Genomic DNA, 22,741 nt, shown 5'->3' on the forward strand with positions numbered 1-22,741 from the left:
CATGATGGTGCCTGGTTTAAAAGTCATTACAATATAGCTTTGCTAAAGTGACAAGAGAAGTTTCTTGCAAAGAGCTGCTTACAAATCACCCTGTCAGATATCATTCCATTTCTATGGGATTATGGCAATAGTCCATCTTCTGTAACTGCTTCATGCTAAGAAAGGGCATTGCGGTCTTACGGTGAAAAGATATCTACACGGGTTTGAAGCATCTCTTTGCTGACAGTTTTAGTTGCCTGCTTACATATATGGGCAGAACAAGCTACAAGCTGTAATTATTTTGATGTCCACAAAGATATAGATTATTTTGAGCAACAGCATTAATCCCATTCTCTTAAGTCCAGTTCTTGGAATTCTGCTAGCCATAGATTCATTACAGCTCAAGAAGGAGCAGCTTGTGTTAGGGCTAGTCTGGTCATAATGCAGTTAGCTTTTCCCCTCTGGTGGCAGTTACAGTATCTGTAAAACAACTCAGGAGTGTGCATCAGACACTGAGTCTGTGACTCTCTTGTCCTAATCATTAACTGCTTGAAACTGCTCTTTTGTGACTCAGGCAGGCCTGGGAGATTTCAGTTTTTCTACAAACAAGAGGCAGGGACATAGAGGGTCTTTATACTTGGGGGAGCTCCATCGCAAGGTTCTGCTCCATTCCAACCTGAATTGAGATTCTCCATAAACACTGGATTTTGAAGACTCAGTATGAAAAAGAAAGAAAAAAAAAAAGTAAAATATCTCATTAATAATTTCAAAGTATTGATTACATGTTGGAATATTTTGAACATGGTGAGTTAAGGAAATTACTAAATTTGTCATACTTTAAAAAACTGGTTACTACAAATTTTAAGTTGCACAATGCAGCTCACAATGTATTTCTATTGGATAGCACTTGTCTAGACTATGAGAACTATTCAGGGGCTTGGAGAGAAGAAAATGAATTCTCCATTTACTATTTTTATTCTCTATTTGTTCTTCCCTGTTTTACTCTCTTATAACAACTTTCTTTACATTTACCTCTGTTCCAGTTCCTACTCAATCAGTCTGCATTTACAGCTTTCTGAGAGCAGAGAGAAAGCCCTACAACTAAGTGTTGAGTCACCAAGTGAGGATGTGTCCACAGAGCTGCAAGCAACAAGTGCAAACTTCACATAACACATCAATGCAGCCCCCTTCCACATCTAAGGCCAAACATCTGGCTTACATTCGATTTAAAAAACAAAACAAAACAAAACTTCCACACACACACACACACACACCCATTTTGGTCGGGCGAATTATTGGTGGGTGGGAGCCGTCAAACTCATGGATGAACATAAACATTTCTGTTAAGTCAAATAGCAGTTACAAACCAGGGTTGGGTAAGAACGGATGAAAATTTCCTGAAGGAAGGTTAATGAGGAGATGGAAATGTCAGTTTCTGGTATGTTCGCTCCATCTCTACTACACACGCAGAAGGAAAATGCTAGGAAGACGGAACTTCAGCTAAAAGCGACACTGCTCTAAGTTTGAGGCACTGGGAAATGAAGGCCACATTCCTAAAGCTATTCCAGTGTAGAGTTCGCCATACTAACTTCCTGAGCCCAAACCATTCTGCTTCCTGCCTGCAATAGTTTTCCGACTCTCCCGTCAGCTCAAGCTCCTTCATCGCCCTCGCCCACCTTCAGACCTTCCCGGGCAACCGAAGAAGCGCCTTGCAGCCGCCATTTTACACAATACTATCGCGAGATATACTTAGCCTTCTCGAGTCTGACTCATTTTACTTTCTTGCAAGAGGCTCTTCCTGGCTGTTCTCGCCGTAGCTGAGGAAAGTGTCGCGAGAGCTGGTTGCCTTGGCTCCCTGTAGCTATAGCAGCCGCGGCGGTTAAGGATGCGGCGGCAGAAGCGGTGAGTGCGACACCCTCAGGGGGGCGGGGCCGGAGGTAAAGGGGTGCTGGGGGGTAGCGCCCAGGGAGGGGGTGGGGAGGGCCGGGTCGCGGGGGGAATGGGCCTGAGTGTGACGTGTGGGGTAGGACCCGGGTCCAGTGGGTATAGGCACAGGGCGCCAGTCTGCACTAGGGCACGCGGGGAGGGCTGGAGCTGCCGGGAGGTCCAGGGGGAGGGACCGGGGTGTAGTAGGGTTCAAGGGGCAAGGGCGGGAGTGTGGAAGGGTGTGTGTGTTGGGAGCAAGAGGTTTATGGGGACTCAGAATTGGATAAAGAGACAGGGCTACACCAAAGAATAAGTGGGAAGAAATGGGGTACAGCGAGAAGGAGGGTATATTGAATGGGAGCCCAGAGGTTGGGCCCGGTTTGCTTTGCCCTGGCGGAGATCAGGGTGCGGTGTCAGACCTTCGCAGCTTCCTGAGGTCCGGCTGAGGCTGGTCAGGGACTGCGCGCTAGGACCTAGGTCCTAAATGGCATGGCGGGAATGGTGGCGTCCGGGACCTTCACCGCACCCTCCTCCCCTTTGCTCCCTGCAAAGAAATTCCCCACGGACTCTGAGCCTGAAAGGAGGGTCCTGGTTAAATAGTATTAGTTGGAAAGGTTCTTTCGCTGGAGAGACTGTGAGTGGGATAGTGAATGATTGCTGCTCTGAAATAAAGTGTGGGGTGGGGGCGGGAAAGAGAAATTCTTGGAAAAAAAAAGACTAAGACGCGCTTCCTCTGGAGCGTATTGAGTTGGAAGAAGGGGGTGTGTGCTATGCTCACGTTTCTTACCAGATTCATTCAAGTGTAGGATTCCTTTACGGTGTACTTATGAAATTATATATGCAGTGTAAAATCAGTTTAGATGATGCAGTGAAAGAATGTGCAGTACGACACTTAAACCTTTCACGAATGTAATTTAAAAACTAGGAAAAGTGTTTGTTGCAGCAGCGGCAGGCTGAACGCTAGGGATAGTTTTAGATACTTGACTGTAAAACCTAGTATTCTGAAAAGTGCCTATTCAGGTTGTTTGGCTTTTAAGAAATGGATGAGGTTTTATTTTAGGAGACAGAATAAGTTTTTAATATCGGTCAATCTGGAAATAAAAGAAGTCTTTCAGGACTGAAAATCACTGAGAGGACAAAACATTTACTCTTTGAGTCTCAAGATCTGTTTTCTAGAGACAGGTTTGGATCACTTTGCTGTTAATTCATTTCTAGTGATAATAGTGGCTTCGATTCAGGCATAAAAATATTTGTCCATTTCAGTCTACAGATACAGACTTTCTGATAATTTTTTCTCACTAGCTTTTGTAGGTATAAATTTGCAATGGATAAACTTCTCTTGATTATGTAACTGGATTTTTTCCATGTTGAGGTTCACAAATTTATTAGAATAATGGATTTTAATCCTTCTAGAGCTAGTCTTGATGTGGTTATCATTGAACCTATTTATTTGATACGTGTTAGATTGAAACTTTTAATTTGTAATGTTGGTAGCTAAACTTTAAAGTAGAAGTGCTTTTTTGAGGCAAGATAAAGCTTTATATGGTTGGGTCCAAAAGATTTCTCCATGAATCCATTAAGGAGCTTTACTGAATTCTTATTCTGTATAGGGTACTGTGTAAGGCATTGTAAGGGAGAGGGGGGAGATGAATTCATTCATTTATCTATTCAACAAACATTTATTGAGACCTATTTTGTGTCTGATTACTAAGTCTTCAGGATACAAATACAAGTAAGCCTTGCTCTCTGCCTTGGAATTAGAGTCTAGGAAAGGGAGAGTAATAAGAGTAACAAATCATTACAATGTAGTAAACATAATACATATATGAACACAGGCTTATGAAACCAGGTTCTGGCCCTGAGGAATTTACACAGTAGTTGACAAGAAAGTAGTTAAAAAGGAAGAAATTTTTTTAAAAATTACAAATTATTGGACAAATTCTAAACTATTCTGCATCAATAAAACACATTTTATGCTTCTCAGAAGAGATAAAATGGAAGCTTGAAGAGAAAATTCATGGGTCAGTTCATAATTAAATAGTCTTTTTAAAGTACTGTTTTAAAATATCACTGAACATTCTTAAGCCAGTATTAATAATAAGCATAATAGCTAACATTCATTGAGTGAGTATTAATGTGCTAGGCGCATTATCTCATTTTATCTTCACAGCACTTAATACTCATCAGCTGGTGCTAATACTTCAATTTTAAAGATAAGAAGACTGAAACTTAAAAAATTAAAGAAGTTGCCAAAGATCACAGAGCTAGTAAGTGGCATATTAGGGACTGGAGTTGAAAATATATGTGATTAGAAACCTAGGCAAGATTCCTTTCTTTTACAGGAAGGGAGCCTTGGAACCGGTAGAGGGCCAGATAGTAAAAGTATAATTGGTCAAAAGACCAGAATTCAATCTCTGTGTCTTTATTCATAGACTTTTCTCCCTCAAATATTTACAGTACATACAGGAAACTAATTTGAATATTAGCATTATGGTAAATATGAGGTTTGTATTGTTGGACAGAGAATTGAGTAAATTACCCTATTCATGTTGTATATAATTATAGAGGGAGCTATGCTTGGGAAAATAGTTGTAACAAGCAATTGTTAATATGTGTAAGCTTCCAGAAAGTGATCATAACAGTGGAAGTGGTTATCTATATTCATATATGGGACAAATGTTATTACAACAGACTAAGGGATTTAATCAAACATTTTTGTATACTGCAGTTTGTTTTTTGTTTTTTGGTTTTTTTTTCTTTTGTATTGAGAAAAATGTGTATACATATCACATGCATTTATATATTTGCTTTCCCACTTTTTAAAAAAATTTTATTTATCTGTTTATTTGGGGGAGGGGGAGGTAATTAGGTTTACTTATTTATTTTTTTTAGAGGATTGAACCCAGGACCTCAGGCATGCTAAGCATGCATTTTATCACTTGAGCTATACCTTTCCCCCTGCTTTCACACTTTTAAAACTCTATATTCCAAAGTCCAAAATCTGATTTTCTGGCTGAAATTCAAATTTTATATCTTAGTACATGGTTTCTTTAAATATCTAGGTGAGAATAGGAAATATCATGAATGAAGTGTTGATACTTGATTCTGGACTTAGCTGAATGCTTAGAGATCAACCGGTTCAATCCATTCCTTTTATATTGAGGAAACTAAAGCCTAGAGAACTTTAAATGACTTACCCAAAGTCATCCAGCTGCAGTGTCCCAGGTGTCCTAATTTCCAGTTAAGTGTTCCTTTTACTGTACCACATTGCCAAATTATATTTAATAATTGCTGTATAGAGAGTTATAGATGCTCTTAGCTGCTTTTAGGAAACTGATGTTGTCAGGAGGCTGCAATAGATGACAGTACAAACTGATTACTTGTTTCCCTTATACTTTACTTATACTTCCTACTTATACTTTGGATGAATGCATTCAGATGATCTATTCAAATACTTCCTACATTTGGTTTGTTGTATTACTGTTTTATTTTTCTGTGTCCAGCTGCATTGCTGGCCCATTTTAATAAATGTTTATATGCTTTAGAAAAAAGTAGAGGGGTACAGCTGTGTTGTAATACATAATATTCTTAAATACATGCAAATTAGAAGGTTAGTCAGTGAATTTTTCCATTGAGTTGACTTTCTGCATCACTGCCTCATCTGCATAGATTTTAGCTAGAATAGCATGTTGGTGTGAATGAGATTCTCCTGTTTTCTAACACCTTTTAACTAAGTGGGCTGGGTGCTCATGTTTTTTATGTGAGTTATTTTTGAGGCATTGAGACATTTTTCCAAGAAAGGTTTAGAGCAAGAGAATGAATTGAGAGGAAGAGCCTTGAGGGGTGAGAAAGGGAACTTCTCCAGAAGGGTTGAAAACTGAAAGCAGTTGATGGTGTAAGATAATAGTATAAAAGCATTTAACTCTCACCCTCCATAGGAGAGCCTGGAGATCTTTTCTTCTACTTTGATACACATGGCCTCTGGAAAGTTTCTATCTATCCACTGGGAAAAAGTATTACTTTTTGTAAAATAAAAGTATTTTATTTTAGCTATGTAAATAGACATTGAACAAACCAAAAACAGTTTATTCTACATGATAGGTAGAATTTTAAATTTAAATTTCCATTTCTTTGATTACTTGTGAAATTGAACATTTTCCCATATTTATTATTTTTATGAGGCATATAATAGAATAAGAAATTTCACAGAAATATGAACAGCCCATAAAAAAAATAAAAAGATACTTAAACTCACAAGTAATCTGGAAACAGCAAATTGAAACAAAATTTTTTGTTGGCTTCCCTGTTTATGTCTTTTTAAAAACATTAAACAAAATTTACAGATGTTTAAATTGTATATTTAATTTAAAGAAAGAGAAAAAAGAATACAGTCTTTAAAAAAATATTTCAGATAGAGGCTAAAAAGCAAAGCTTCTCCTTCCAGAACTATTCTGTTTGGTGGATTTTCTTCCAGTTCTTTTTCTATGCAATATATGCAATTTCTATTTATAATTTATATGTCTATTTTTAGCTTTTAAAAATCACTGGGGTGATAATATAATTTTCCTGCAGTTTTTTTTAACTTAGCGATATGCTTTTGTGATCTCATCCTGTCAGTACACACTTTTTAACCGCTGATTGTATTTCAGTTTGAATTTCTGTAATTTATTTAACTGTTTCTTTATCTATGGACATTTAAATTGTGCCAGATTTTTGCAATTATCAACAATGCTGAAATGGACATTCCTCATTCTTGTCTCTTTTGCAAATGTTCTAGAATATCTCTAGAGTGATGCTTAGACTTCCTGTTTAAAAGGCATACATGTTTGTAGTTTTGAAATATACTGCCAGTCTGCCCATCAATAGTCTGTGTACCATTCTCCATTCCATCAGCAGTTTATGAAAGTGCCTCCAAGACTTGATATTATTAATCCTGTACATGTTTGCTAATATAATAGGCAAAATTTTTTGTTTTAATTTGCAGTTTCCAGATGACTTGTGAATTTGAGTGTCTTTTAATTTCTTTATTGGCTGTTCATGTTACTTTCTGTGAAATTGCTTATTCTGTTCATTCCCTACTTTTTTTTTAGCCTATTGATAAACAAGAACTCTTTATGTGTATGTAGATACAAATCTGTATTTTTAATATATATTGCACATATTTTTTCCAGTATGTTACATTAACTGTAGTGTCTGTTGATATACTAAAATGTATCTATTTCTTATAGGTATATCTTTTTCATAATGGTTTCTGGACTTTGGGGCTTGGTTAAGGATGCTCTCTCCATCCCCAAATTATAAAAATATCCTACTGTATTTTATTGTAATACTTTATTAGCTAAAAATATTTAGCTCCTTAATCAATCTGGAATTTATTTTTGTGTGTTTTATGACGTACTTTTAAAATCCAGAAATATGTAATTCATTGATATTTCCTGTCCTTTCTTCACTGATGTGAAATCTTATCTCCATCAAGCTCTAACCTACCATATATACGTAGGTATGTGTGTTTGTTCCTGACTTTCTGTATTCTTTTCAGTTGATCTGTCTGTTTATTTCTGGGCCAGTACCACCCAGTTTTAATTATTGCTGACTTACAGTATGTTTGAAGGTCAAGTCCCCTCTCAGTCTTAGAATATATATAATAATAGATTTTTTTGTTCTTTCAGAAACAGCCTTTCAGATTTCATTACAAACAAAAAAGATCTGTTGAGATTGTAATTAGGATCAATTGCAACAAATTAATTACTTTATAGGTGAATTTGTATCTTTACAATGTTGAGACTTGCCATTTAGAAATAGGATATTCTCTTTATTTAGTCTTCAAAAAACCCCTTTCAAAAAAAAGTTTGTAGTTCTCTTCATATTGGTCTTGTACATGTCCAGTTTCTAGGTGTTTTATGGCTATTTGAAGTTGTTATGGCAATTGGGATCTTTTACCTTAAGACACTTTAAAAATTGGTTATTGCTGGCATATGGAAAGCTATTGATTGTTCTGTGTTGGTCTTGAGTTGGATTATCCTACTAAATCTTTTTTAAAAATGATCTAAATGATTTTTCAGTTAATTCTTTTAGATGTTAAAAATAGTCATATTTTCCAGCTGTTCACGTCTTTGCCAAATTTCATCTTGGTGAATGCAATTTTTTCTTATTTTGACACGTCTTACAGCTCTTTATAGTAAAACTATTACCCCTTTATCATACAGGTAGCAATTTTTTTTAGTTTGCTGTTTGTTTTTATGGGAAACCTCTTGACAATCAATGGGTAAAACACTAGAATGGACTATTGCAATGTTTTGAAGTTATCTTGACACTAGGAAAATTCTAAGAGGATTAGAAAGCTTTAGACCAAGTCTGGTGGATAAAACTATGAATTAAAATGAGAGGAAATAAGCCCACATCTAAGTTCAAATGCGATTTGATTAGAAAATTCAGAAACTCTTTCAGTCTTATTTATAATGATATGCCATCTGAGTTAAAGGAGTTGAATTTAAAGTTGAGGAGATGATAGATGAATAAAGTTGATCAGGTTGAAAATCCACAATAGAGTGTATAAATAATCATGATGTCTGATATTTAATCATACATATGGAAGAACCTGGTTTTTCTGGTTATTGTTATACCTAAGGGGAGAAAATAAGTCTTTAGAAACAATGTCCCCTCACAGCTCTCTTCTGAAGGGAAATCCTGACATGTGGACATTCCTGAGTTTACCACTGAGGAGGCTGGCATAGCATGGGCACTGGAATCAAACAAATGCTGGTTCCCATTTCAGTTGTCCAGTTATTAGAATGGTGATCTTTAGCTCACTGTTATATCCTCCTTTGTAAAATAGCGTGCTCAAAAGTGATATATCCCATTAAATAACATCATCTACTGCTCAGAATTGCTATTGCTGTACAGCTCCATTATATGGTACAAACATTTGATGAATGAGAAAGCGTGCTATAACTTAGGGGGTCTGAATTCATATGTTTGCTGCTGAACCATCAGTAACACCAGTCAGATCAGGGGTTAGGAGAACCAAGAACCTAGGGTTAGGACCACCTAGAAGTACCTAGAAGCATGTTAGATATGCAGAGTTAGAGTCTGCATTTTAACTAGATTCCCAGGTGATTCATATGCATCTGAAAGTCTGAGAAGCGGTGATCTAGTATGCAGTATCTAAAGGAATGTGGTAACTTCAAGCTCAAAGCAGCAGGAGTTGAGATGAGAGGAGCTATAGAAAATTAGGCAGGTGGTCGCATTGTGTTTCCAGATGATTCATGTATTCCCTGTAGGACCCTCTCAAAAAGCTGGGGAATACAAGGAGCATCTTTCAGGAGAAAGGGCTAGTACGATCCTGGTTGGGTATCTGGTCACTCAGCCAAGGGGTTTGGCATTAGAGCAATAGCTTTAGCCTCTCCAGGAATCTAGGCTAGCTGGGCTGTTCATTATGGAGGCCACATGTAGCTATTAAAATTAAATAAAGGTAAAAATTCGATTCCTAAGTCATGCTAGCCACATTTCAAGTGCACAGTAGTCACATGTGTTTTACTCTATTGGACAATGCAAATATAGAACATTTCCATCAGTGCAGAATTTCTGTTGGACATCACTTGAGAGGAATAGCAGAGATACCAAGATAGGATGTCAGCCTTAAAGTTTTCTCAAAATGTCCAAGTATAGTGGGTAGAGAAAATTGATGGATTGCTGGTCACACACGGAACTCCGCATCCCATTCCAGATCGTTTGTGTTCCTGATAGCTGCTGATAAATTCCATATTCTGTTTAGGTTTGAGTGTGCCTGCAAGTGAAGGCATCAGCTGTTTAGGTTTGAGTGTGCCTGCAAGTGAAGTAAGAGGGCAGGGGCTGACAAGGAAAATGTTCTGGGAGCTGTGAGTGTTAAGTAAAGGGATTTTCCAGATATAAAAGAAATTGCTGAGCATGGGGAAGAGTAGGAATGGTTGGGTATGGAGTTGGGGAAATCATATGAAGTACTAAAAGGAATATTTAGCTGCTAGAAAAACAATATTGCTCTTAGAAGAAATAATCCAGAAAATAAATTCTATGTCCATGTTAATGCTAAGCCAGTCAGCAACTTAATCACATCTTCACTAAACTTTTTAAATTGTTCTATCAATATTAAAAATATGGACACTTTTTTATGTTGAATGAGAATTAGTGGGAAAGTAGAATTCACTTTGAGTTTCACTTTTTAGTCTTTCCTCCCCAGAGAATATATATAGAAAGAATTACCCAAATTCTATTTATTTTTGTTTCGGGGACAGTGACGTCTAATAAATTTGTAGATTATTTTTCTCTTTTTTATTGATGGTTTATATCAGGCACATATGAATATTTATATGATTGTAGTATGGACAAAAATGTTTTTAATCTTCTGTTACTCTTTCAGAGTTTTCCTTATTTCTTCAGTTTGGCTGTGTAAATGTTCTCTATAGACAAGTAGCATTTAAGAAAAAGCCATTACATTTGTTACTTAGATTTTTACATAGAGAAAATATAGCCCTGTCATTGTTGGTGTGGAAGTAATGAACTTTTCTGAAATTCATGTTTCAGTGTTTTAGCACTTTCTGTTAACAATACCTTCTTGTACCATGTTGAAAGCAAGAAACATATTCCAAAAAGAATGTTTTCCAAATAGCATTTGAGTTTTAGATGAAAACAGAAGCTGAGGATAAGCCTATACTGGACTCTCTGAAAAAAAAAATTACATATATTTTAAAATTGAAGTATAATTTATTTACAATGTTATGTTAGTTTCTAGTGTAAAGCATTGATTCAGTTATACATATATGTATATTTATTTTTTATTGTAAGTTATAAGCTGTTGAGTATATTTCCCTGTGCTGTACAGTAAGACCTGTGTATCTGTTTTATATATAGTAGTGTGTATCTGCTAATCCCAAACTTCAAATTTATCCCTCCCCTTCCTTCCCCTTTGGTAACCATAAATTTGTTTTCTATGTCTGTGCGTCTGTTTCTATTTTGTAAATAAGTTCACTTCTATTTTTTTTAGATTCCACGTATAAGTGATATCATATGATATTTGTCTTTCTCTGTCTGACTTAGTTCACTCAGTATGATAATCTCTGGGTCCATCCATGTTGCTGCAAGTGGCATTATTTCATTCTTTTTTTATGGCTGAGTAGTATTCTAGTTTGTGTGTGTGTGTGTATGTATATGTATGTGTGTGTGTGTGTATACCCCCCACATCTTTATCCAATCATCTGTTGATGGACATTTAGGTTGCTTTCATGTCTTGGCTATTGTAAATAGTGCTGCTGTGAACATTGGGGTGCGTGTATCTTTTAGAATTAGAGTTTTCTCTGGATATATGCTCAGGAGTAGGATTGCTAGATTATATGGTAACTTAATCTTTAGTTTTTAAAGGAATCTCCATACTGTTTTCCATAATGGCTGTACCAAATTACAGTGTAGGAGGGTTCCCTTTTCTCCACACCCTCTCCAGCATTTATCATTTGTGGACTTTTTAATGATGGCCATTCTGACCAGTGTGAGGTGATATCTCATTGTAGTTTTGATTTGCATTCCTTTCATAATTAGTGATATTGAGCATCTTTTCATGTGCCCATTGGCCATCTGTATGAAGAAATGTCTATTTAGGTCTTCTGCCCATTTTTTTGATTGGGTTGTTTGTTGTTTTGTTATTGAGTTGTATGAGCAGAAAATATATTTTTGTCAGTCTTATTTTGACCTGTGCATAAGTTCATTTTTTTCTAAGATATAAAAAGTAAGTTTTTAAATATAAAGCTGGAAGGAAGTCAATGGCTTATTTGTAATTCCCAGAAGAAAAATTGTTCATTTTCCCCTGAGAAGAAAATTTTGAGTAAATATCTTTTAGATAATACAGTAGTTTCATAGTAGATTTGTAGAAATATTCATTCCCTATAGAAAGAAAACTTTCTCTATTGGTGTGTCTGACCTGGGCTCAGCTTGTTTTCCTGTACAGACCTATTTCCTTTGGTGGTGTATCCTGCCCTGGATATTGACACCAGTCAAAGCTGTCTGGTGCCAAAAGGAAACAAATTCCTTGATCCTTTTTTGTTGTTTCTTTCAGCCTCTTATTTATCTTTACTCACGGTCACTGAAGACCAGAAGGTATTTGTGAACAGTTGAGAATTTTATCATGGTGTTCCTTCAGTGTTGGGGAACACTAGAGAGAAGCAATATCATTTTAATCTTAAATATTTTCCCTTCGTGGGACCCACCAGGTCTAAGGAAGCTTCTAGTTATTTCATAGAATTGAAATAAAAAATTTTGTAATTACAAAGGTAAGTTTTAGACACTTCACAGTTTCAGGGTATTTATTGATCTTGAGAATACACGTTTAAATTATTTATGCTTTATCTATCAAGACCAGTGTTTAATTTACAGATTGCCACATAGGAAGTTATTTTTTGTAGGAAATCTGTTTGAACTAAACTCTGGTAGTGATTTTAATTAGGCAAAGTATAGAAGTCTGATTTAGAATTGTCTTTCCTATACCTCCTCTAAAAACTCATGAAAAGAAACAATAACTCCCTTTTTAAATTCAATTTGGAGTTCTTACTTCACCATGACTTTCATCCTTTTTATGTCTTCTACCAGTAGATCTAAGCATCTGCTTTTAAAATAACAGTTTTATTAAGGTATAATTCATATACCATACAATTCACCTATTTAATGTACATAATTCAAAAGTTTTTTACTAAATGTTCAGAGTTGTACAACTGACACTTCAATTAATTTTATTACATTTTATCACCCCCAAAAGAAACTGTATATCCATAAGCAGTCACTCTTCATCCCTCCCCTCTGTTCCTTAGCAACAACTAATTTATTTCTGTCTCTATAGATTTACCTATTCTGGACATGCCATATAAATGGAATCATAAAATATCAGTATGTGATCTTTTGTGACTGGCTTCTTTCATTCAGCATAATATTATCAAGGTTGACTCTTGTTGTGGCATGTATCAGTATTTCATTCCTTTTTATGGCTGGAAAATAGTCCATATTCCATTGTATGAATATAGCACATTCTATTTATCCATTCATCAGTTGATAGACATTGGCTTGTTTCTACCTTTTGGCTCTTACGAATGAGACAGATGAGCTGCTTGGCCTACAAAATAAGGATACTAAGGGTTATGCAAGTGCAAAATTTAAGGAGGCACTCACTCACTCTCAGGGTTGTGCAAGTGCAGGATCACTTGATTGACTCTGAGAGTAAGTGCTTTCTTAAATTTTGCACTCGGAGCTTCAAGTGTCCCACCATAGTCTTGGCAGTGGATTGGTTCTCCTGGAGCTTCACTGAATACTAGCCACTTTAAAAAACTGAGTAAAAGGTACTTTGCTCTTGGCACTTTCCTCTTCAACAGTGTTCAGTGATCTTCCTTTGACTATCAAAGACTGACTTGTGATTTGTGATTCTAGTTTTATTTCTCGTTAGATCCCCACTGTTTTATCATTTCAGCCTAAGCTACTTTGTATTCCCTAACAAGTCAAAAGCTTTTCTGTTATCCTGAATTTGCCCATGCCATTTTTCACCTAGAACTGATACACTGAACAAAAACTATTTGTGGTGGCATTGATGAGGATGAACCAACTGTTTGAGCCTATGGCACTAATCTTGTTCAGATTCCAGTTCCCAAGTATTAGAAGTAGTCTCCTTCCTCTCTGGAGCACAGATATTTTTCAGGAAACCAGTTAGAAACTTTCTAGTTAGGTTTCTTACTCAGAATGTAGGAAGATACGTGTCCCTAGTCAGGACAAATTCCATAGCTATTGGTTCAAATTGTTCTTTTTCCTGCATTTCCTACAACTTCCTCAAAGTGCTTTGCTCCTCTCACTGAGTGCCCAAGGGGATTACTAACATTATGCAACTGATTTGTTTGTGCCAACCTCAGAGATAAAGCCATGCAAATTTGAAGCCATTAAAAAATAAATAAAATCATGTCATAGTAATGCATGAACATTGTTTAAAAGTGAAATAATACTTTAAGGCTTAGAAGGAAAAACATCATTCTTTTGCCCTACCCTTCCTTACCTACTTGTGATTCTGTTCTTCAGAGAATTTTTAAATGTTGACTTTTTTTTCTATTTTACCTTCGTATTTATTTCTAAATTATATGCTTCAACTGCTATTTCCTACCTTCCCTCCCCCAGTACACATACACACACTTTCTCTCCCAATGTAAGTATAATATAATTTTTGGTTAAATCAGTTATGGTAAGCAGAATAATGGCCCTCTCAAATATATCCGTGGCCTAATCTTCTGGACCTGTGTGTTCCCTTATGTGGCAAAAAGGAATTAAGGTTGCTAATCAGCTGATTTTTAAATAGGGAGATTATCCAGATGGGTTCCATGTAATTAAAGGGATTGTTAAAATTGGCAGAGGGAGGCAGAAGAGATGTTATGTGAGTAGGACTCAATCTCTGTTGCTGGTTTTGAATGTGGAGGAAAGAATACCATAAGCAGAGGCATGCAGGTGTCCTTTATAATTTGGAAGAGGAAAGGAAACATTCTGCCCCAGAACCAGAAGGGAACAGTAGCCTTGCTTGCCACCACCATGATTTTAGCCCAGTGAGAATGTGTTGGACTTAAGTGTAAGATAACGAATTTCTGTTGTTTTAAGCCACTGAATTTGTGGTAGTTTGTTACCACAGTACTACGTCAGTATCTCATTGTTTACATTATTATAATTTTGTAAATATGTTCACAGTTAAGCCATGTAGTAATACATTTCTTTTATTACACAAAGTTTATTTTTCCTAGTGTAACTTCTTTTTGTTTTGTTTTGTTTTGTTTCATTTTTTGGAAATAATTCTTAAAGTTATTTATTACTGTTTTTCTGGGTGAAAGCACAGAGCTAAGTGTCAAGACTAGGTTTGAATGTCAGCTCAGTCTTTGTGTGATCTTAGGCAAGTTATTTATGCCCACATCTTTTTTGGAATTTTCTTTTCTTTCTTTATTTTTAGCACCTTTATTGTGGTATGGTTTCTGTACAGTAAGCTACACATATTTTAAATGTACATTTTAGGGGAAATTTTTATTGAGATAATTGTAGATTCACATGCAGCTGTAAGAAATAATACAGAGAGATCCCATGTATGCTTTGTCCAGTTTCCCAAAATGGTACCTTTTTACATAACTACAGTATAATATTACAACCAGGTTATTGACATTGATACATACTACTGGTCTAACTCAGATTTCCCCAGTTTTACTTATAGTGGGCTGGGTGTTTGTGTGCTTTCTGTATAATTTTTTTTACATGTATAGATTAATATATCCACCACCACAGCCGAGATACTAAACAGCTGTAAAACTACAAGTCTCCCTAGTATTGTTCCATAGGCACCCCGTACCCATCCCTGGCAACTACCAATCTGTCCTCCCTCTCTAAAATTTTATCATTTCAAAAGTGTTATGTAAATGGAATCATACAATATGTAATATTTTGGTGTTGCCTTTTTTCCCATTCAACATTATTTCCTGGAGATTTGCTTAGATTGTTGCCAGAATCAATACTTTTGTCCCTTTTTATTGCTGAGTACTATTCTATGATATGGATATGCAATCATTTGTTTAAACATTCACCTGTTGAAGGACATCTGGGCTGATTCCAGTTTTTGGCTGGTACAAAGAAAGCTGCTATGAACATTTGTGTACAAGTTTTATATGAATATAAGTTTTCATTTCTTTGGAATACATGTTTAGGAGTGTAATTGCTTCATTGTATGGTAGTTGCATGTTAGGTTTTTTTAAAGAAACTGTTGAAAACTATTTCCTAAAATGTCAGTAAAATAAATTTTACATTCCCATCAGCAGTGCATCAGTGATCCAGTTTCTTTGCACCCTCATGGACATTTGGTATTGTTACTACTTTCTGTTTTAGCCATTCTGATAGATGGGTAGTGATATTGTATTATGGTTTTGATTTGCATTTCCCTGGTGGCTAATAATGTTAGACATCTTTTCATGTGCTTATTTGCCAATTGTACGTCCTTTTTGGTGAAGGCCTTTTCATGTCTTGTGCCCATTTTCTAATTAGATAGTTTGATTTTTTTACTATTAAATTTTGAGAGATCTTTGTATATTCTAAGTACTAGTCCTTTGCTGAATCTGTGTTTTGCAGATATTTTCTCCCAGTCAGTAGCTCGTCTTTCATTCTTCCTCTGGGCTTTTATAGATCCAAAGTTTTAAATTTTGATAAAGTCCAATTTATCAGTTTTTCTTTCATAAATCAAGCTTTTGGTGTCAAGTCTAAGAACTCTTTGCCTAACTCTAGATCACAAAGATTTTCTTTTATTTATTTTTTCCTAAAAGTTTTATAGTTTTATATTTTATATTTAAGGCCATGATCATTTGAATTTAATTTTTATATAAGGTGTTAAGCTCAAGTTGAATTCATTTCTTTCCCTATGAATAGTCAGTTGCTCCAGCACTATTTGTTGAAAGGGTTTTCCTTTCTCCATTAAATTGTTCTTGCACTTTTGGAAAAAATCAGTTAAGAATATTTATGTGGAGCTAATTTTGGGTTCTCTATTCTGTTTCATTATTCTATGTGCCAGTATCACACTGTTTTGATTACTGTATCTATGTTGTAAGCTTAATATTGGGTAGAGTCATTCCTTCCACTTATTCTTCTTTAAAATTGTCTTACCAGTTCTAACAAATTTTTAATTTTTATCAAAATATTAAAAGTTCATACCCCTTGACTCCGTATTCTATTTGTTGGCATCAATCATTAAGGAAAATAAAGCTATATAATGTGAAAAAAATTTGATTTAACAGTTCTGGAGTCTGCACCTTTTCATATAAATTTTAGAATAAGCTTGTTTATGTCTAAAAAAGTCTTGCTGGGATTTTGATAAGAATCACATTAAACTTATAGATTAATTTAAGGAGAATTAACATTTTTATCATGTTGAGTCTTTCAGTCACTGAACAAGCCTGTTTATGTCTTCTTTGATTTCTTTCCTTGGCTTTTTATAATTTTCAGCTTACAGACCCTGCACATGTTTTTGATAAATGCATACTTAAGTATTTACTTTTCTTTAGAGTGATTGTAAATGGTAATGTGTTTTTAATTTTGGTTTCTACACATCTATTGTTAGTTAGTTGACCCTTGAACAACAGAGGTTTGAAGCTATGCAGTTTCACTTATACATAGATGTTTTTCAATAATATATACTACAATATTATACAGTCCTCCGTTGGTTGAATCCGAGGATATGGAACCGCAACTACCGGAGGGCAACTGGAAAGTTATATAAAAATAGAGCTACATATGGATTTTTCACTGCTCAGGGAGGCGGATGGGGAGTGGGAGGTGGGGGTCCAAATCCCTAACCCCTGCGTTCTTCAAAGGTCTCCTGTATATAGAAATGTGATTGATTTTTGTGTGTTGATCTTATATCCTGCAATCTTGTTATTACTTCTAGGAGTGTTTTTATAGATTCCTTGGGATTTATTATTTAGACAGTCATGTCATTTGCAAATAGTTTTATTTCTTCCTTTGCAATCTGTATGCCTTTTAGTTCTCCTTCTTGCCTATTACAGTGCTTAGACCTTCTAATATTGTGTTGAATAAGAATAGTGAGAGCAGACATCCTTACTTTGTTCCCAGCCTTAGGGGGAAAGTATTTAACATTTCATCATTAAGTGTCATGTTAGCTGTAGGTTTTTGGGTAGATGCTTTTTTTTAATCAAGTTGTAACCACATATTTAACACATTTCAGCTGAAATCGTATTTCTTCTGCAATACTTTTCCAGATTCCCCCAAGGTAGTATTTACTCTCCATGTTTCAATAGCATTCTGCATAAATTACCATTACTGAATTCTTACTTAATTGTATTGTGGTTGATTTGTGTTTATCCACCCGTCCCTATCCTTCTCAGACACATATAGCCTCTAGGCTATGAAGACAGAGTCTGTTTTTTTCTTTTTCCCTCTTTTTTTTTTTAATGAGGGGGAGGTAATTAGGTTTATTTATTTATATTTGGAGGAGGTACTGGGGATTGAACCCAGGACCTCGTGCATGCACTCTACCGCTTGAGCTATACCCTCCCCGCTAGAGTCTGTTTTATTTATATCACTAGCTTAGAACAGTGTGCCTGGCACCACTGAATTGTTTGATTGAATGAAGAAGTGAATGAATGAATAATTGAGCAAGAGAATGAGAAACTCTCTGTCACAAGGCCTAAGATAGTTTTAGTGATAAGAGCATGAACTTGGTTGTTTATCTATTTTATGTATAGTAGTTAGTATCTGCAAATCTCAAATATAAAAAAAAAAAAGAGCATGAACTTTGGAGCCAGACAGAATTCAAATCCCAGCCCTTCAATTTAATACTATTGTGCGTAGCTGGTCAAATTACTAAATATTTCTGAACGTTAGTTCTCTTATCTGTGAAATTAAGAAAATAATAACTTACCTGAACAAATTAAGTGAAATAATACATGTTAATTCCTAGCACAGTAGCTATCTTGTAGTAGGTACTTGAATTTTAGTTTCTTTCTTTTTTTTCTTCGCTGAACTGTTTTACGTATTAAATGATAGTGATATTAAAGTCAGTGTGAACTGTATAAAGTTATTTCAAATGTTCATGTTTGTGTTAAAAACAGTCAAACTAATTTTGGTTATGTTGGTTTAAGGGGAAAAATAGACACATGAGAAAATGGAGAAAGTTTGAATAACTTTTGTTGAGCAATACCATGTGCCAAACACTATGCTCAACACTTTATAAGCAGTAACCCATTTAATCTTTATAATAACCCAATAAAGCATATATTTCCTCTGAAGGATTATTTCTGAGTTTTTAACTTATAGTTTTCTTATTTCCATCCTTTTTGAATAAACCTCAGGATTGGGGCTAATGCAATTTAATGCAGATTTTAAACTTTGTATAGAATATGACAAATAATAATTATTTTATTTCTAAGAAATCATGTTAGTATTTGGGGACTACGTTCTTTTTTTCAGCAAACCTTAGTGATGATATTTATAGCATACATTGGAGATATTGGAGGTTCAGTTCCAGACCACCACAATAAAGTGAATACTGCAATAAAGTGAGTTATGTGAATTTTTTTGGTTCGCATATTAAAGTTATATTTGCAATATATTGCAGTCTATCGAGTGTGCTATAGCGTTATGTTTAAAAAATGTACATACCTTAATTAAAAAATACTTAATTGCTAAAAAATGCTAACCATGATCTGAGACTTCAGCGAATTGTAATCCTTTTGCTGGTGGAAGGTCTTGCATTGATGTTGACAGCTGCTGCCTGATTAGGGTGATGATTGCTGAAGGTTAGAGTGGTGGTGACGATTTCTTAAGACAACAAGGAAGTTTACCACATTGCTTGACTCTACCTTCTACAGACAACTTCTCTGTGGTGTGCAATACCCTGTGATTGCATTTTACTCACAGTAGAACTTCTTTCAGAATGGAATCAATCTTCTTAAGCCCTGCTGCTGCTTTATCAACTAAGTTTATGCAGTCTTCTAAATCCTTGGTTGTTATTCCAAAAGTCTTCACAGCATCTTCACCGGGAGTAGATTCCATCTCAAGAAACCACTTTCTTTGCTCATCCATGAGAAGTAACTCCTTATTCTACTTCAAGTTTTATCGTGAACACCTTAAAGTCATCCATGAGGGTTGGAATCAGTCTCTTCCAAACTCCTGTTAATGTTGATATTTGACCTCTTCCCATGAGTCTAGACTATTCTTTATGGCATCTAGAATGATGAATCCTTTCCAGAAGGTTTTCAATTGATTTTGCCCAGATCCATTAGAGGAATCACTATCTATGGCAGCAATAGGCTTACAAAATATATTTCTTTTTCTTTTTAAAAAATATTAATTTTATTTTATTTTTATATAATCTTTAAAGGTTACTTTCCATTTACAGTTATTATAAAATATTGGCTATGTTCTGCATATTGTACAATACATCCTTGAGCCTGTCTTATACCCAGTAGTTTATACCTCCCACTCCCACCCTCAAAATGTATTTATTAAATAATAAGACTTGAAAGTCAAATTTACTCCTTGATCCATGAGCTGCAGAATGGATGTTGTGTTAGCAAGCAGGAGAACAACATTAATCTCTTTGTACATCTCAGAGCTCTTTGGTGACCAGGTGCGTTGTCAGTGAGCAGTATTTTGAAAAGGATCTTTTTTTCTGAGCCGTAGATCTCAATAGTGGACTTAAAATATTCAGTAAACCATGCTGTAAACAGATGTGCTGTCACCCAGGCTTTGTTTTTCCTTAAAGAGCATGGGCAGAGTAGACTTAGAATAATTCTTAAGGATGTAATTCTTAAGGACCATAAGTCTTAAGGATTTTTGGAATGGTAAATGAGTACTGGCTTCAACTTAAAGTTACTAGCTGTATTGAAACCAAGCAGGACCCTGTGGGGCCTTCCTGGGTACAAAAGCCCCTCCACCTCCTGTTTCTTGTTTGTAGAAAAAGGCTTTAGTCTCCTAGGCCTCCCTGGACTCAAGCAGTTACTAATTAGAGAAGTGAGGGAATGCAGAAACAAAGGAAAAGCAGTCAAGCAAGAAAAGTAATGATAATTTAAATAATAGTTCAGCAATAAAACAGAATCACTGGATTCCTGGTTCCTCTTCAAGGGATATAGATAATAGTCTGATGCATATCTTTGAGTTATTCTCCAGAAACTAAGACCACCCCCAGCCAGGTGGTGGATGATGACTACATTCTAACCACAAGCACTAGACCTTAGACTGGTTGGAACCAGAAGGCTGATGGTTAAATTCCTGAAACATCAGCTTGTTACCTCACCACCAACCAATCAGAAGAAGGTCCACTGGCTGATTGTGCACATTGCAACCTTTACCTCTAATGTTTCTTTTAAAAACCCTTGCATGAAAGCCATTGGGGAGTTCGTGTCTTTTGATCAGAAGCTGTCTGATCTTCTTTCTTAGCACCTTGCAATAAATGCTGTATTTTTCTTTACCACAACTTGGTGTCAGTAGATTGGCTTTGCTGTGTGTTGGGCAAGTGGACCCGAGTTTGGTTTGGTAACAGCATTAGCCCACAACAAGAGAATCAGCCTATCCTTTGAAGCTTTGGCTGTTAGAAGTTAGAAGTAACTTCTCTATAGCTATGAAAGCTGTGGATGGAATTTTCTTCTAATAGAAAGTTGTTTTGTCTACCTTGATAATCTGTTGTTTAGTGTAGCTGCATTCATTGTGGTAGCTACACCTCCTGGGTAACTTGCTGCTGCTTCTACTCCTACTTCATCTTGAATTTTTGTGTTGTGGGGGTGACTTCTTCCCTTAAACATCATGAACCAACCTCTGCTTAGCTTCAGACGTTTCTTCTGCAGCTTCCTTACCTCTCTCAGCCTTCATAGAATTGAAGAGAGGTTGGGCCTGGCTCTGGATTAGGCTTTGGATTAAGGGAATGTTGTGGCTGGTTTGATCTTGTATCCAGACCAATACATTTTTCTCCATATCAGCAATAAGGCTGTTTCACTTTCTTATCATTCATGTGTTCATTGGAGTAGCACTTTTAGTTTCTTTTAAGAACTTTTCCTTTGCACTCATAATTTGGCTAACTGGTACAAAAGGAGTGGCTTTCAGGTTATCTCGACTCGTGACATGCCTTCCTCACTAAGCTAAATCATTTCTACCTTTTGATTTAAAGTCAGAGACGTGTGACTCTGTCTTTTACTTGAACGCTTAAAGGCCAGTATGGGGTTATTAATCGGCCTGATTTCAATATTGTTGTCTCTCATGGCATAGAGAATCTTGAGGAGAGGGAGACAGATGAGAGAATGGCTGGTCGGTGGAACAGTCAGAGCAAAGCAACATTTATCAAATTTGCTGCGTTATGTGGGCATAGTTTGTGGCGTCCCCAAATAAAAACAATAGTGACATCAAAGGTCACTGATCACAGATCACCATAACAAATATTATAATAATGAAAAAGTTTGAAATATTGTGAGAGTTACCAAAATGTGACACAGAGACATGAAGTGAGCAAATGCTGTTGGAAAAATAGTGCCAGTAGATGTGCTTAATACCAGGTAGCCTGCCACAAAGCTTCAATTGTAAAAAACTCAGTGTCTGCAAAAGTGCATTAAAGCAAAACACAATAAAATGAAGTGGTTCTGTACTTTCTACTTCCTTCTCTAGGAGTACACTAGCTACCCATAATATATTAGGATCTTCAGGTGTATGAAACTGATCAGAGAAACTGATCAGTTTTTTTCAACAATTATCACCTATAAAGTTTGAATTGATTTTTGAAAGAGGAGAAAAGCAACAGACCGTTTGAATTAGGATTTAAATGTTTCTCACCCAATACTTGATGATCAGGTTAAGATCTATTTTGATTAGTTCTCTATTTAAAACAAACAAAATTTTTTTTTTTTAGAAAATTGTGGTAAAACACAACATGGAAATTGCCACCTAACCTTTTATAAGTATACATTTCAGTAGTGTTAAACATATTCACATTGTTGTGCAACCAGTCTCCTGAACTCTTCTCATTTTATAAAACTGAAATTCAGTACCCATTTAACAACTCCCCATTCCTCCCTCCCAACAGTGCTTAGTAACCACCATTCTACTTTCTGTTTCTGAATCTGATACATCGAGGTACATAATATAAATAGAATCAGAGTATTTGTCCTTTGTGCATTCCTTATTTCGCTTAGCACAATGTTTTCAAGGTTCATCTATGTTTGTAGCATGTGTCAGAATTTCCTTCCTTTTTAAGGCTGAATAATATTCCAGTGTGTGTATATCACGTTTTGCTTATCCATTGACTTGGATTGCTTCCATATTT

The 22,741-nt window shown here is 35.7% G+C and overlaps 1 protein-coding gene across 1 annotated transcript in view; it reads left to right on the top strand.

Annotated features, from left to right (window-relative positions):
• The first annotated feature begins 1,777 nt into the window (after window positions 1-1,777).
• Window positions 1,778-22,741, top strand: part of USP54 (ubiquitin specific peptidase 54) — a 120,048-nt gene continuing 99,084 nt past the window's right edge. The window contains exon 1 of the mRNA XM_032470323.1: window positions 1,778-1,881. The gene's annotated coding sequence lies outside the window, so the exon portion shown is untranslated. The remainder of the gene's footprint in view (window positions 1,882-22,741) is intronic.

Source organism: Camelus ferus, chromosome 29 (assembly GCF_009834535.1).
Source record: "Camelus ferus isolate YT-003-E chromosome 29, BCGSAC_Cfer_1.0, whole genome shotgun sequence".
NCBI lineage: Eukaryota > Metazoa > Chordata > Mammalia > Artiodactyla > Camelidae > Camelus > Camelus ferus.